Source organism: Phyllobates terribilis, unplaced genomic scaffold, assembly GCF_046119375.1.
Source record: "Phyllobates terribilis strain yellow unplaced genomic scaffold, ASM4611937v1 Scaffold_9__5_contigs__length_417890890, whole genome shotgun sequence".
NCBI lineage: Eukaryota > Metazoa > Chordata > Amphibia > Anura > Dendrobatidae > Phyllobates > Phyllobates terribilis.
In genome coordinates this window covers 326,772,077-326,785,986 of record NW_027362769.1, presented here as the reverse complement: position 1 = coordinate 326,785,986, position 13,910 = coordinate 326,772,077, and positions in this window count along the sequence as shown.

The window sequence follows — 13,910 nt, the reverse complement described above, 5'->3', positions numbered from 1 at the left end:
TATATCCCATTCGCTTTAGACTTACATGTCAGTCCTCATATGTGATCTATCTGCTCCAGTGCACCTGCGGCCTGCAATACATTGGCCGCACTATCCAGGAGATGCACTCCAGATTAAATAAACATCGCCAAAATATTAGAAACGGCTTTCCCCTACATAGTGTTTCTAATCATTTCTTAAAAGAACATCAAAAAAATCCTAATAACCTAAAACTAACTATCATTGATCATATAGTTGATACACACCCTGATAGACTAAATCGTCTCATTACACGTGAAAATTATTGGATTTTCAAAATGGGAACCCTGTCTCCTGAAGGTTTGAACCTTAATATAGAGAAGACAACTTTTTAAATAATTGTTTTCATATTTTAGCAAATTTATTATATATATCTTTTATATGGAGGAGGAGGGGGGAGGAGAGAGAGAAGGAGGGAAGAGGGGAAAGGAGAGAGGGAGGGGAGGAGGGAGGAGAGAGAGAGAAGGGAGAAAAAATTTAAAGAAAAAATTTTTATTTTTTTTTTTATTATTATTATTATTTTTTTTTTTTTTTTTTTTGGGGGGGAAATTTTTTTTTTTTTTTTTCTCTTTTTTTTCTCTTTCCTTTCTTCGTCTACTTTTCCTAATTATAATGATAGAAACTGATTGTAATTTTATACTTTATATTTATGCATTGTTTTATGTTGTATGTAAAAATTATTATTATTTTTTTATATAATCTAAAATATAGGGTGGTAGATGACAATATATCCTATGAAGTATTAAGATTATAGGATTCACAAGTTGTTGTTTTTTTACAGCGAATCCTTTTTATAAGAACCCTATATGCTTCATTAGGCATTATTTTATAACAATCCTTTTTACTCTATTGAGCATATATGAACTCAAGGGGTTAATATAGAGGTATTACTCTGTATCTGGCCCCGCCCCTTTTAAGTAATTGTATACCTAGTCAAATGTATATAAGGATCAATTGTTTGCTGCTTGTCACACCTGATGAAGGTGGCTGTGTCCACCGAAACGCGTTGTGTGTATATTAATAAATCAGTCCTTTTAATATTTTTGCCCTGTTATTGGCGCTCTGGTACCGCTATTCATATCCATTTATTGTCCCTTTCCCCCTGTTGGGGTGCGGTAGAGCTGCCTTTAACTTATTGTTCTTTCACCTGTGGGAGGAATTTAATTAGAATCACTACCCTGGTTTTCCAAGCTGCGCTGCCCTAACCCCTCCGGAACGCTGCCGGGGGTGTTGGTGAAGCTGGGCGTCCATCTCGGCGTTACATGCAACTAACCTGACCACGTGATCCACCACCGAGAGATCAGGATCTGTGAACGCCGCTGGAAATAGATGACAGCCACCAACAGAGCGGAGCTTGTGGAGCTTTACACTGGGGTTGTGCAGAGGTGCACAACTTCATAAGGTTAGTAGCCATCCTCACACCCCTCTAACAATTGCAATACTGAGTCACCCATTGCGCCTTGTTCTCTCCTCTCTTTACACTTCATTCTGGGATAACACTTTTCATCTCTTAAAGGGGATGCCCATTAATTTTCAAAAGCCCCAAAGTTCTGCATATGGTTAAAAAAAAACTATACTTTTGTATCTCTCAGACCAGCACCGCTGCGCCGCTCTCAGATCTGTGTCCCCAACGTCTCCTTAAATATAAAATGTCCCATGATCGATGGTTGGCAACAGCATTCCCGCATTTGTTCTAGCGGAAGAACAGGTAATTTATGTTGCTGGATGAGTCGCAGCTTTGAAATAAACCATTCATTTTATTATAAAATGTACCAAAAAACAGGAAAAAAATCTATGTGAGATGAAATAAAGAAAAAAATACAATTCTGGAATTGATTTTTGAGTTTTGATTTCACGGTGTTCATGGTACACCAAACGTGTAACGCTTTTTTTAAATTATTTTAGGTATTTTTGCAAGTACTGAAGCCCTTTAGTTTTCTCACCCATTAAGATACCCCTGTCATCCCTCCTATACACAGAAGGATGAGTCCACAGTGAGTTCCTCCACACAATTTACCCCCATAGAACAACCCATGCACACATTATGGCGCACTAACAGTGCCCCCCAACACAGTATGAGGCACCACTATGCCCCAACCCAGTATGATGCCCTATCAGTACCCCAAAATATTATGAAGCACTCACAATGCCCCAACATAGTCTGAAGCCACCACAGTGTCCCAACACAGTATGATGAACTATTAGTACCCTCAACACAGTATGATTCCCCTACAGTGGTCCCAACACAGTATGATGTGCCCATAGTACCCCTCAACATATTAAGCTGCCTCCACAGTTCTCTTCTACTATAATATAATTCTTCAGCAGTGCACCCAACTCAATATGATGCCCTACACAGTGCCCCTTAACAGAGAATGAAGTCTGCAGTGCCCCCCAACACAATATGAACACAACATTCACAGCAGTCACAGGGTGAATTGTGGAGCAGGGATTTGTATCCTCTCTGCTCCTCCATTGTATTCAACTGTATCTGAATCTTGAGACTGAAGATACTGTTGAAATTGAGACACCAGGTAAAGGGGCAGGAGGCAATGTCGTTTGGCATCAGACCCTCCCAACTTACACTGGCTTTCTAGATTATAAGTGGTATATCACTGCTTTACATATCTATGGTATGTCCCTCCTTTATTCTACCATTTGGGAAGAGGAATCGCATAAAGATATAGAACATTTTAGATGTTTATTCATTCACTATATTAAGAAGAAAAGGAGAGCTGTTCCTACAGTATATGGAAGCTGGGAAATCCTGAATGGTAATAAGGAGGCGATCATAATATTATCGGTCTGTACTTGATATAGGGCTAATCTTTAATAAGTGTTCATATATTTATCTATTATGTATTAAAAATGTATTGAGCAAACTGTTCATTTATTTTAAAAAAACTGTGTACTTAGTGTATAATATTGGCCGATCTATGGGGTCAAACTGGTGGATCAATTATAGAGCAGAATAATATCTGACGTAAATAACCTATAAATCAGCATTGAAATATATAGGCAAATATGTAGTTAGTGTACTTGATATACAGTTGATGGAACATTTTGGGTCAAATCCACACGTTCCAGTAAGGCTATGTGCGCACTTTCAGGATTTGATTGCAGATATTTCTGCAGTGTTTCTGCATCTCTTGGCAGGAATAACGCTACAAAAAAAATGTGTGTTTTGCCGCGATTTTGATGTGTTTTTGTAATGCTTTTTTAATACGTTTTTTTACATCAATGAATGCCTTTTGGAGTTAAATAAAGATTTCTGAAAAAAGAAACGTATGAGATCGCTTTAACCCTTTGATTACCGTCAGTTCTTGAGTGAGTATATTGGTTAATTTAAATGATTAAAGAATGTGTCTGTTGTATTTCAAATAAAGCGTTTTCCTCTGTGTGTGTTTATTTAACTCTTTACTTTACTTTAATTATGTTTAGCAATGAAAGGGTCTGATTGACCAATTGGCATCACTAAACAAAAGGGCTAGGTGTCAGCTAAAACGATCTCGTTAGTATTCCCATTCATGTAATTTCTGGGGCAGCTGAGAGCTGCTATTTTTAGCCTAGGAATGTGCCATTAGGCAAACATGTTCCCTGGTTTTTAATAACAGCTCACAGTTGTTAGTTTAACTGCTACGTCCCCACAATCAGCACTCAGCAGCTCTTTGGATGCTGAGTATTTTAGCTGCGTCCAAAACGCTGTGCTCTAATACCGCACTTTTGTTGTCAATACATATAGACCCACAGCATGTAATAACACTTTCATCGGTCAAAATCTGCAGCGGAGACTGGCGTCTCCAGTACAGAAATTGACATGCTGCGGGTGAGTTTGGGTACATACCCATGATAAGGAGCCGCTGTGGGTTTGAAACTGCATGTTTATACAGCGTCAAACCAGCAGCGTCCAGATGTTACAGCATAGTGGATGGCATTTCTAGAAGCCCATGTCCACTATGCATGCATCTGAGGCTGCGGATCACCCGTGGATAGTGACATGCAATGCGTCTTTCTCTGCAACAGAAATTTGACCACTAGAATGTATTAAGGGCAGAAATTCGCATGGTTCAGTGAGCACATGCGGATTTACTTGTGTTCAATAGAACGCAGCGTTTTGGACACAGCAAAAATATGCTGCATCCAAAGCGCTGCTACGTCCGGATCGTGGGCACATAGCCTAAAATGTAAAAAAATGGGCTCCTGTGTCATTTTGATAACCAGCAGAGGGAAAGCCAACCGCTGGGAGCTGATGTTAGTAGCCGGGGAAGGGGCCATTAGACAAAAGTGTTCCCTGGCTATTAATAACAGCCCATAGCTGTTTGCTTAGCCTTTACTGGCTAGATTACAGGAGGACCCCAGAAATTTTTTTACGTAGGGTCCCCCTTTAAAATCTAACCAGTAAAGGCAAAACAGACTGCTTCTGGCTGATATTAATAGCAAGGGAAGGGGCTATGGAACCTGGTCCCATCCATGGATAATAATATCAGCTCTCAGCAGTCCCAGAAACAGCGCATCCATAAGATGCGCCAAATCTGGTGCCTAGCCTCGCTCTTCCCACTGGCTAGTGGGGTAATAAGGTTGGGGTTTATGTCAGCCTTGTATTGGCGGCTGACATGAAGCCCAGGTTAGTAATGAAGAGGTGTCTATAAGACGCCTCCATTACGAACCCCGTAGTAAGGTTTACGACACTTTTTCAATAAAGACATGACCAGAATAAAGTCTTTTATTGAAATACAATTACACATGGTTTTAATAATTTATGTTTCTCCTAATATCTGAATCCCTAGTCTCCTGTAAAAAATAAAAATAAAAAACAACCATATCCCTCACCTGTCCACCATCATGACGTAATCTGGGTCACTTCTACAGCAGCCAGATTAATCACTGATGTGACTGCTGCAGAAGACAGCACTATACACTGATAGGAGTGTAATTACTCTTGTCAGTGCACATCGCTGTGCTGCAGGCTGAGTTCACCTGAGTTAATTAGCTGAAGATCAGCTGATCATCTCTGGTGACCTCATTTACTGCATCAGTTTTGCGTGGGAATATTTCCACACAGCACATGTGCCGTAAAGTGAGGTCCTGGAGCTCGTCAGCTGATCTTCAGTGGATGAACTCAGGTGAACTCAGTCCCGGCAGCGCAGCGATGTACACTGCCAGAAGTGAGCGCGCTCCCGTCAGTGTACCGCTGGCCACCGGGTGATTGGGTTGCCAGGGACATCGGGAGGATGCCGGACAGGTGAGAATGAAAGGTGTTTTTATTTTAATGTAGATTTTTATTTATTTATTTATTTTTTAACACCACACACAGACAGCGGCTCAGATGAGGAGACAACTTCTCCCCACAGTTGCGCCGCTCTCACTGTTACCAGTGGGAGCGGCAGTCAGATGATGGGAAGAGTAGTCTTCTTCTCCGGCCCAGGTACCATTCTTTTTACCTACTGAAACTTATTAGTTTTCTTACTTTAACGGCGCAGACGCATCTTGTACAGACGTGTTGCCGGGGCGACGGGAGCGATGACGTTGTCCTCCTTCCCGTCTTCTCCCGGCGCGCGTCGGCTGCCCGCGCCCTCCGGGGGGAGGAGCAACATGACGAGCGATGCGCCGATTCGCCAGTCACCCATACCCTGCCATCTATATAGTGTCCTTTTTTAATCTCTGCCACGCCTCCTGACGAAGCCGGAAGGAGAAACGCGCGTCGAGGCGCCTGTGTGGACTTCCAACCCGCCCCATACAACGCTAGCATGTCTTCAGGTACAGTATCTCCTATTCAATGTTTTACAATGTCCTGCTAAACCTTCCAAGTGTTTACTGAATAGTGCATTTGTCATTTACATAATATCTTATATTCCTGCTGTCTCTGAGGCCATTATGCTTGGTTGTGGGGGGTGAATCTCTGCTAACCCTGATTGAGGGCTGGGAATCCATTGTGTTCCCATGGGTTCTTACTGCACACTACTGCTTTAAATATATTTTAGCAACTTGTTTTGTCTCACCGTATATGGACTTTCTACTTATATGAATATATATCTTTAATAAAATTGACTTTGTGCTAAACCGATCCCGCGTTTTTTTCTGACAAAGAGTCCTCTGATCTTTTATCTTATGTTGACATTTATTTGAACCTTTAGTTAAACTTTATTATTATTACAATATTCTTTTTAAGGGTTCTATTATTTTGATTATACGTTTTAGATCAGAGGACTGTGTCCCCTTTTTTTGGTCTAGACCATTCTTTTTAGCGTTTTTTGTGGCGTTTTTGTAGTGTATTTGACTCATTGACTTGAATTGAGTCAGTCAAATACGCAGGAAACATCTGCAGCAAATCCGCAGATATATTTGTACCTGCTGGTTTGCTGCGGTTCAGTTGACCTCAATGGGCGGGAAACACTGCAGAAACTCTTCACAGAATGGACATGCTGCGGATTTTAATGTAATGACAATCCTGAGTGGAAAATTCCGGATCATGTACACAGCACATCAAGATTGTCATTGCATTAGCTGGCAGACGGGTTACCTGACATTTTTGGTGCATTTCCACGTGGAAAAAACGCTGCAAAAAACGCATCAAAAATGCAGAGTGTGCACATAGCCAGATGTACAAAGAAATTTCCAAGCGCACACAATAGGAGATGATGATGAAGTAGTCAACTGTTAATAAGAGATATTTGTAAAGTTAACTCCTTCCAATAAGGAATTCGGAAATTAAAGGAATATTCATAGAACCCTTCCAATAAGGAATTAAAAACATGAGGGACAATTGCTACTAAAGCCCAATGGTGGCTACAATAGATCCTGTTCCTTCCAATAAGAAATTAGAAAGTATAAACAAAGGAGCAAGTAACATTCTCAGACATTGTATTGCATTTAATGTCTCATGCAAGGATCAATCATCTACATTAGATGGTAATTTGCTTCAAGTTATGAAGAGTCATTCTTCTGCAGGTCGTAGAGTGAAAAAACCCCAGTGGGGAAAAACTCTACGAAGCGTGATGGAAGGACTACTCTTCATTTTGGCAAACTTAGCTCTTCCGCTGTTTGTGCCGCACCTCCACAAAAATGTTCTGCATGAGGTGAACAGTGATGATGATCACAGAAGAACTATGATTGATGATCCGGATGATGATGATGACGTGCTGGATGAAAATAAATGCTGCGAGACGATGAAAAAAGAAAGAGTTAAATCCACATCTATGAATAAAAGCTAATCAAAGTGGCTTTGTCTAATAGAGTGATCATAAAAGGATGAAATGAAAAGTCTGCAATCACTCTATGTTTCTATTGAAGAGAGCTGAGAGAAGTTAGATAAGTCTAGTCGGCATGTGACTGCAAGTTTGAAAAATGCATACATCTGGCAACGTTACCACTCACACGGGGAATACAGAGCAATCATGACAGTGTGCGCATTGCACAGTTATGCGTCGGCAGTCTGTGATCACATACATAATTAGCTGCAGACTTTTAATTTCAGCCTTGACAACCCCTTTAACTTGATTGGCCTTGATTGTAAAAATTGGAAGAAGGTTTCTGCTGTAGCAAGCTTCTTCTCAGACAGAGATAAAGAAACTAAAGCCTCTCCCCACCCCACAGACTTACATTATCTATCAGAGCTCCTTGTCCAGAAGAACTGCTGGAGTTAGATGTTGTTCTCCTCAGGTTCTCTGGTTGGAGATTTTTCCACCTGCCGCTGACATGGCTGAAGTTGATGAAATGCCGCTGTTCCTCAGGTATTATTGGAGGCCCTCGCGGTTTTCTTGTGTTCAGCATGGTCACAACGGGAATGACGTCACCCTGCACTGGTGTCTGTAAGGAGAAAGGTCGGGGTCAGAGCTCACTAATATCCGGAGTAACATTACAACTTCCCTCTAGAAGCCTGGAGACCCCGTCCCATAAAGTTATATCTAGATTTGATGATGCAAATGTGCAATGCTGCGGATATACCCCAACCATAGAGGCAGCACAGGCAACTGCTATAGGGCGTCCTGGGGAGGAGTATAAAGAGGTAGGGGTGTCAAACAACACCTTAAAGGGATCTAATTCTTCTCCCTGTAATGGACCACTGTCAATTACTACTCTCAGACATCTCCCAAAAAAGCCCCCATGGTGTTAGGTACTTACCGGCTCCACGTGGACTGGTGGAGAGATTCTTCCAGATTCTAATGCCAACCAATCAATTGTCTCGAACAACGCATGTGTCCTCAATCTCTCTTTCACAAATAATCGCCGATTGTCAGCGGATTTACAGAGAAGCTGAGGAATAAATACAAAAAGAGTCCATCATCCTGGGTGACTGACAACCATTCATTATTCCTTCTCCCTGGCAGGGGTGTAGCATGGGTTGCCAGGGCTCGGCGGAAGGTAAGTATTGCACCTCTTGACCTGGGGAGCGTTAACACTCCCTGAGTCCCTTCCACCTGTCCAGAATTGCTCCCCCTATCCCCCAGGCACATGTACTGCAACTAAAGAAACTACTGGTGCCAGTATGGTTTGCCCTTTGGCTCTCTAGCTTTATTTCAGTTTTTTGCGGAAATCTGACATCAAATAAGCAAATAACTTTTTACACATTTTATAACACTTTTTTCCTACTTTTTATTATTTTTTTGTCTGTTTTTATAACATTGTACATATTTTCTAATAATTTTCTCCTACTTAATATTTTTTTTTGTCTGTTTTTTATGTGTTAATACCCTAGTTGTAACCCTAACCCTAATCCTAGCCCTAATCCCTTCCAACCTAACCCTATCTCTATTCCTAGGCCCATATCTAATCCTAGCCCTAATACTAACAAACCCTAACCCTAACCTTAGTCCTAATCCCAACCCCATAGAATTTGGCCCCTGGGGTAACGCCTCTGTGACTCCCCACGTTACACCACTGCTTCCTGACTTCCGATATATATTATACTTACGTTGCTAATCATGTCCTTTATTTCGGAGTTGAGGTCTTGTGGATAGATCGGGTCATCCCACAAAATGGACATTTTCAGTCTCATTCCGTCGTTCCCATTGTAAAATGGATATTTTCCAGATGACATTTGGCACAAAATTACACCCAGCGAAAACCAGTCTACGGCTCCGTCAAACTTTTCTCTACGGAAAACCTGTGAGTATATAGAGGAGGAAGAGATGGAAACAGTCAGTGAGTTGGGGGTGATCTCTGTCCATGACTCTGGTCTCTGTAACTTATTCATCATGGAATCTTTAGGATCAGTCGTTGCTCGGCAAAGGACAAACCAGTGATGGGACGTTTATTAGCAACAGGCAACACAGGACGCAGGTGAGGACAACAGACCTCCATGTACTGTACAGTATGGGGGTCCGAAGGGGGCGAGACTCACACCAGAAGGGGTGCAGTGTTCTGGATGAGAGCGGGGGGCTGTTGCAGCCCGGTGGGATCTACCAGTGTCCAGTGTATGGGGGCATCTGTGTGGTAATTGTCCAGTGTATGGGGGGTATCTGTGAGGTATGTGTCCACTGATGCCCCTGTATAATGTGTGGTTGGGGGGGAACGTCTGCGTTCTTAACCTGATGATCTGGTATTAATAACAGGAAATCCAGTAATCACTATCTAATATGAAGACGTGTTCCTTACTTCAGGAGCCATGTATCTCCGGGTTCCTGCATATCCAGAAACTTTCTGATCTTCATGTAAATTGATTTTCGCGAGGCCGAAGTCCCCGATCCTGACGTGGCCGTCACAGTCTATGAAGATGTTTAATGGCTTCAGGTTTCTGGAAGAGAAGAAAAATTAGTTATTAGAAAGAGGAATGTGGATAAACTGATAGAAATATTGTGAATTTATCCACATGTATGTATACAGCAGTATATAGGTGTGTATCTGGATATATAGTGTGTATATCTGTGTGTATATCTATATGTATAGGTGTATATCTGGAAATATATATTGTGTGTATCTGAATGTATAGTGTGTGTATAGGTGTGTATCTGGATGTATCTGAATGTAAGGGGTAAATCTCCCACCCGCAGGACCCCAGGAATAATCTATAATATGACCGATATTATAAGAGAATATTCTAGAATTCATTACCGGTGTATAATGCCTCTGGAATGGAGGAACTGGAGGCCGCAGGTAAGTTCAGCCATGTACAACCTGATTGGAAAGAGAGAAAAACATGTCAATCGTCCCCGTTCCTCATCCGCACTGATATGGAGGACGCATTGCTGCACATCTGCAGATCTGTTCTCTCCCGGAGCTTGTGCCGGGTGGATGACAGTGACCGCCATATTGAATGTCATCAATCATCCTGGCCAAACAACAGTAGTTATATAACCCTTGTATAACCCCCTATGCTGACTCTATAGACCCCCGGCCAATCTTACCTGGTGGTCTCAATGTCAAATGGGGCTTTGGTCTTAATCAGATGATGGAGGTCTCCTCCAGACATGTAATCCATCACATAGAAGAGATAATCCTGGGGAGATGGAGAAGGCGACATTAAATCAAAAATATTATTCATAGTGATCCATAAAAGAATGAATTGTGGGGGTTGTCTCTGAAGGCAAACCTGCTGACAGTTTCCAGCGATTATATGTAAAGTAGTCACCCTTGAACATGAAGATGTGACCCGTCATGGTTCATTTTATGTTTCACCCAAAGATTTGCTGCTCATTTTAAGATCCTCAAAACGTCCCGGAAACCCCCATTTGGGACCATGTCTATAAGCCCCTTTAGCCGATATCGGGCAGGTGATGTCCTTCACATAATACTACATCATATAATACTATACTACAATTATGCTGATTATGTATAAACGGGCTAAGGGGTAAAAGGAGTCAATGATAGAAGCGGGAGCTCTTACCGATGTCTGGAACGTGGCGTACGAGGCGCAAAGGAAGGGGCTCCGCTCTGCAATCTGCAGCAACAGCTTTTCTTTCATTGCCGCTGTCGTGCTCCTTTCCTTTAATAGCCGCCTCTTCTTTAAAATCTTAATTGCCAGCTGATGTCCGCTGACTTTCTCCGAGGCCAACAACACCTGAAAGAGGAGCAGAAATAAGATATCTGGGGTACGAGGTGCAATAATCTGCAAGAGCAGAGAAGATTCGTAGCGAAAATCCAACCATCATGTACCCGCCATGGCCTCTTCATGTCTGGACTGGTGGTAGGGACTCAGGGAATGCTAATGGTCCATGGGTTAGGGGACACAAAATCCTAGCCTTGCCCCGGGCAACCCACAGTATGCCAATGCCCATTTGTATTAGCCAGAGGAAGAGAGTGGCTATAAAGAGTGTTTCTAGCTCTGGAGGACCCGGCACATCCGTGCATCACACACAAAGTCCATCAGTTTCACTGAACACCATGTAATGTTGCGTTTCACATGTGATATTAAATATTTGATGTCGGTTTCCCTACAAATACAGGAAACTGTTGAGAGTCTAAGCATTAAAATACCCTCTAACCAGCTAAAAAGACTTTGTCCTGGATCACAAAAGTATACTGTAGCTACTTTCTTCCCAAACAGCGTCATATCGTTGTCTACAGGTTGTATGTGGAATTGCAATGCAGCCTCTTTGACTTTAATGTAGCCTGACTGCAATACCAGACACAACCTGTAGGCAGGTGTGGTGCTGTTTTTCAAAGGAGACAGCCTTGACTATATTTCTGATCAATGATGTTGGTGGTCACTTCTAACCAGAAAGTGACCCATCTAACCTTTCTATGTGTTTAGCAGTTTATAGACATTAAATAAATGTACAAATTGGAGAAAGATAAAAATCACAAACCTTTCCAAAGTGTCCTTGACCAAGAACCTTGTGGTAGGTGAAACTTTCCACAGACAGGGTGTCTGGCACAGTGGGCGAGATGTCATCTGTCTGGATGGAGCCTTCTCCTGGTGAGACAAAAAGGGTAAAATATTAAATCATCACTCGGCAAAATTACACCCAAGAGAATAAGAAAAAGTCTGATTTTTATCCAGAAAAAGATAGATGATTTGTCATCCATATGGCGTCATCCGTTTTTATACACTGGCAGTTAAGAAAATTCACTAAACCAAGCTCAGTTTCCTCTGCTAATAATTGCAAAGTATCTGGAAAAATTGGAGGCAATACAGATGGTCCATATGGGATCTGATTTTTTTGCACACCAATAGGCTTGGCGATAAAGATGTCGTTAGTTTGTTTTACATACAACCATCTATTAGTTGGGATTATGCCCCTGATTACACTAATTTTCCATCTTATATTGCATGTTATCTTGCCTTGTTCTCTTGCTTCAGGAGACAGGTATCTTCACGTGTATCGATATTGTATATAGGCATTGTGTCATTGTTACCCTAGGAAATATATTATCTGTCGTGCCATACTCCTATATTGATCTAGTTGTATTTTCAATTTGATTATTAGAATGGATCTGATGTAACCAGGCTACTCCCTTGTCTCTCTCCATTGGAGGTTTTTTGTCCCACCCTGTTCCTTTGTTTTTTGTTTTTTAAAATGTATCAATAAAGATCATTGTTTTAACTCAACTAGAATCTCTTTTATCCTGCAGCAGAAGACATACTGCTAGGGTTTGAATATAGGTATCTCGGTAACAGAAGTGTTTAGCATCTAATTTATACATTTAGGACATTCATGATTAATTTCCCATCTTACCTGCAATTGGGCAAAAGTTGGTGTCTGGTTTTGGTCTTTTGGCCTCATTAATACAGGATCGGCTCCTTCCTTCACCTCCAGTGATGGATTGTTTCACTTCCACATGGTCTTCTTCTCTCTTTCTCTTTAAAACTCCGGTGTCCACCTGAGTTTTTTGAGGGCTGTTTAGGGCCTGACGCTCTCCAGCATCAAGGCATCTCCTTTTTTTATAAGGAGCCTCATCTCTGGTCCTCGAGTCCCGAGACCCAGACTTCTCTCTTGGTCTTCGGAGAGAATGTGAGTTGGGAGAATTCCTCTCCCCATTGACGTCCTCTCTGATGTTATGAGGGACATCTCTATCCTGACATAAGAGACCATCCTTCTTGGTAGAATTAGTGGTCTCTTCTCTGTTGGAGATCTTTTTCTGCTTTTTTCCGACTCTATCACTCATGTTGTGCTACTAACACAATCAAAAGTTCACTGAGCTCAAGAAAAGTGCACCTTCACACGTCAGACGGCAAAGGTCCACAGAAGGAATCAAGATGGCTGAGTGCATAAGTCACTGGTTATGTGATGTCACAAGGCGGTATGACATCAGAAAGTAACTTCATGGAACACTTAGAAGAGTGAAATCTGGAGCCATGGACCAACATGACATCACAGAGCAGCATGACATCACATGGAACCACATGGACCATAGGAAGTATTGTGATATCTGCAGCTGTACAATGCTGGGGTGGCATCATGCCAGTCTTGCTTGGCTGCTTTGATGTGTATTGCAGTGAGATTGTTGCACTTCTTTTGTTGTAAACTGTGTGAAAGCTACACCAAAATGCAACAAAATACAAAAGATCAGCACCTGGCAAATCACAGTTCACATTTTATTCTTCATCTAGTCAACATAACCCAAGACTTCCAGCAGAGTCAAAATATTTATATCCCTTATGATAAACCTGTACCCCGTCCTCTGCCAACCATTACTTTTCACTTATACTTGTGGTGTACATTACTGACACCATTGTTTGTTCATTATAAACCAGTACCTTCACATATAAGTGCATAGGTGGAGCTCTGCTCTCATATATGGCAAGCGATCTACAAGGTTGGATCCGGCAGAGTGGATCCATCACCTGTTCTATGCTCTTTGGAATGTCATTATTAGATTAAACTATTAGATCATTTTTGGAAAGGAGTTTAGAGCCAATTATAGGGTTTTTCTCTAGATCAATCTTTAGGAGCTCACCGCTCCTCTACCTAGCAGCTTCATTATTTTCAGTGGGTAGTGCGATTCTGAAGACA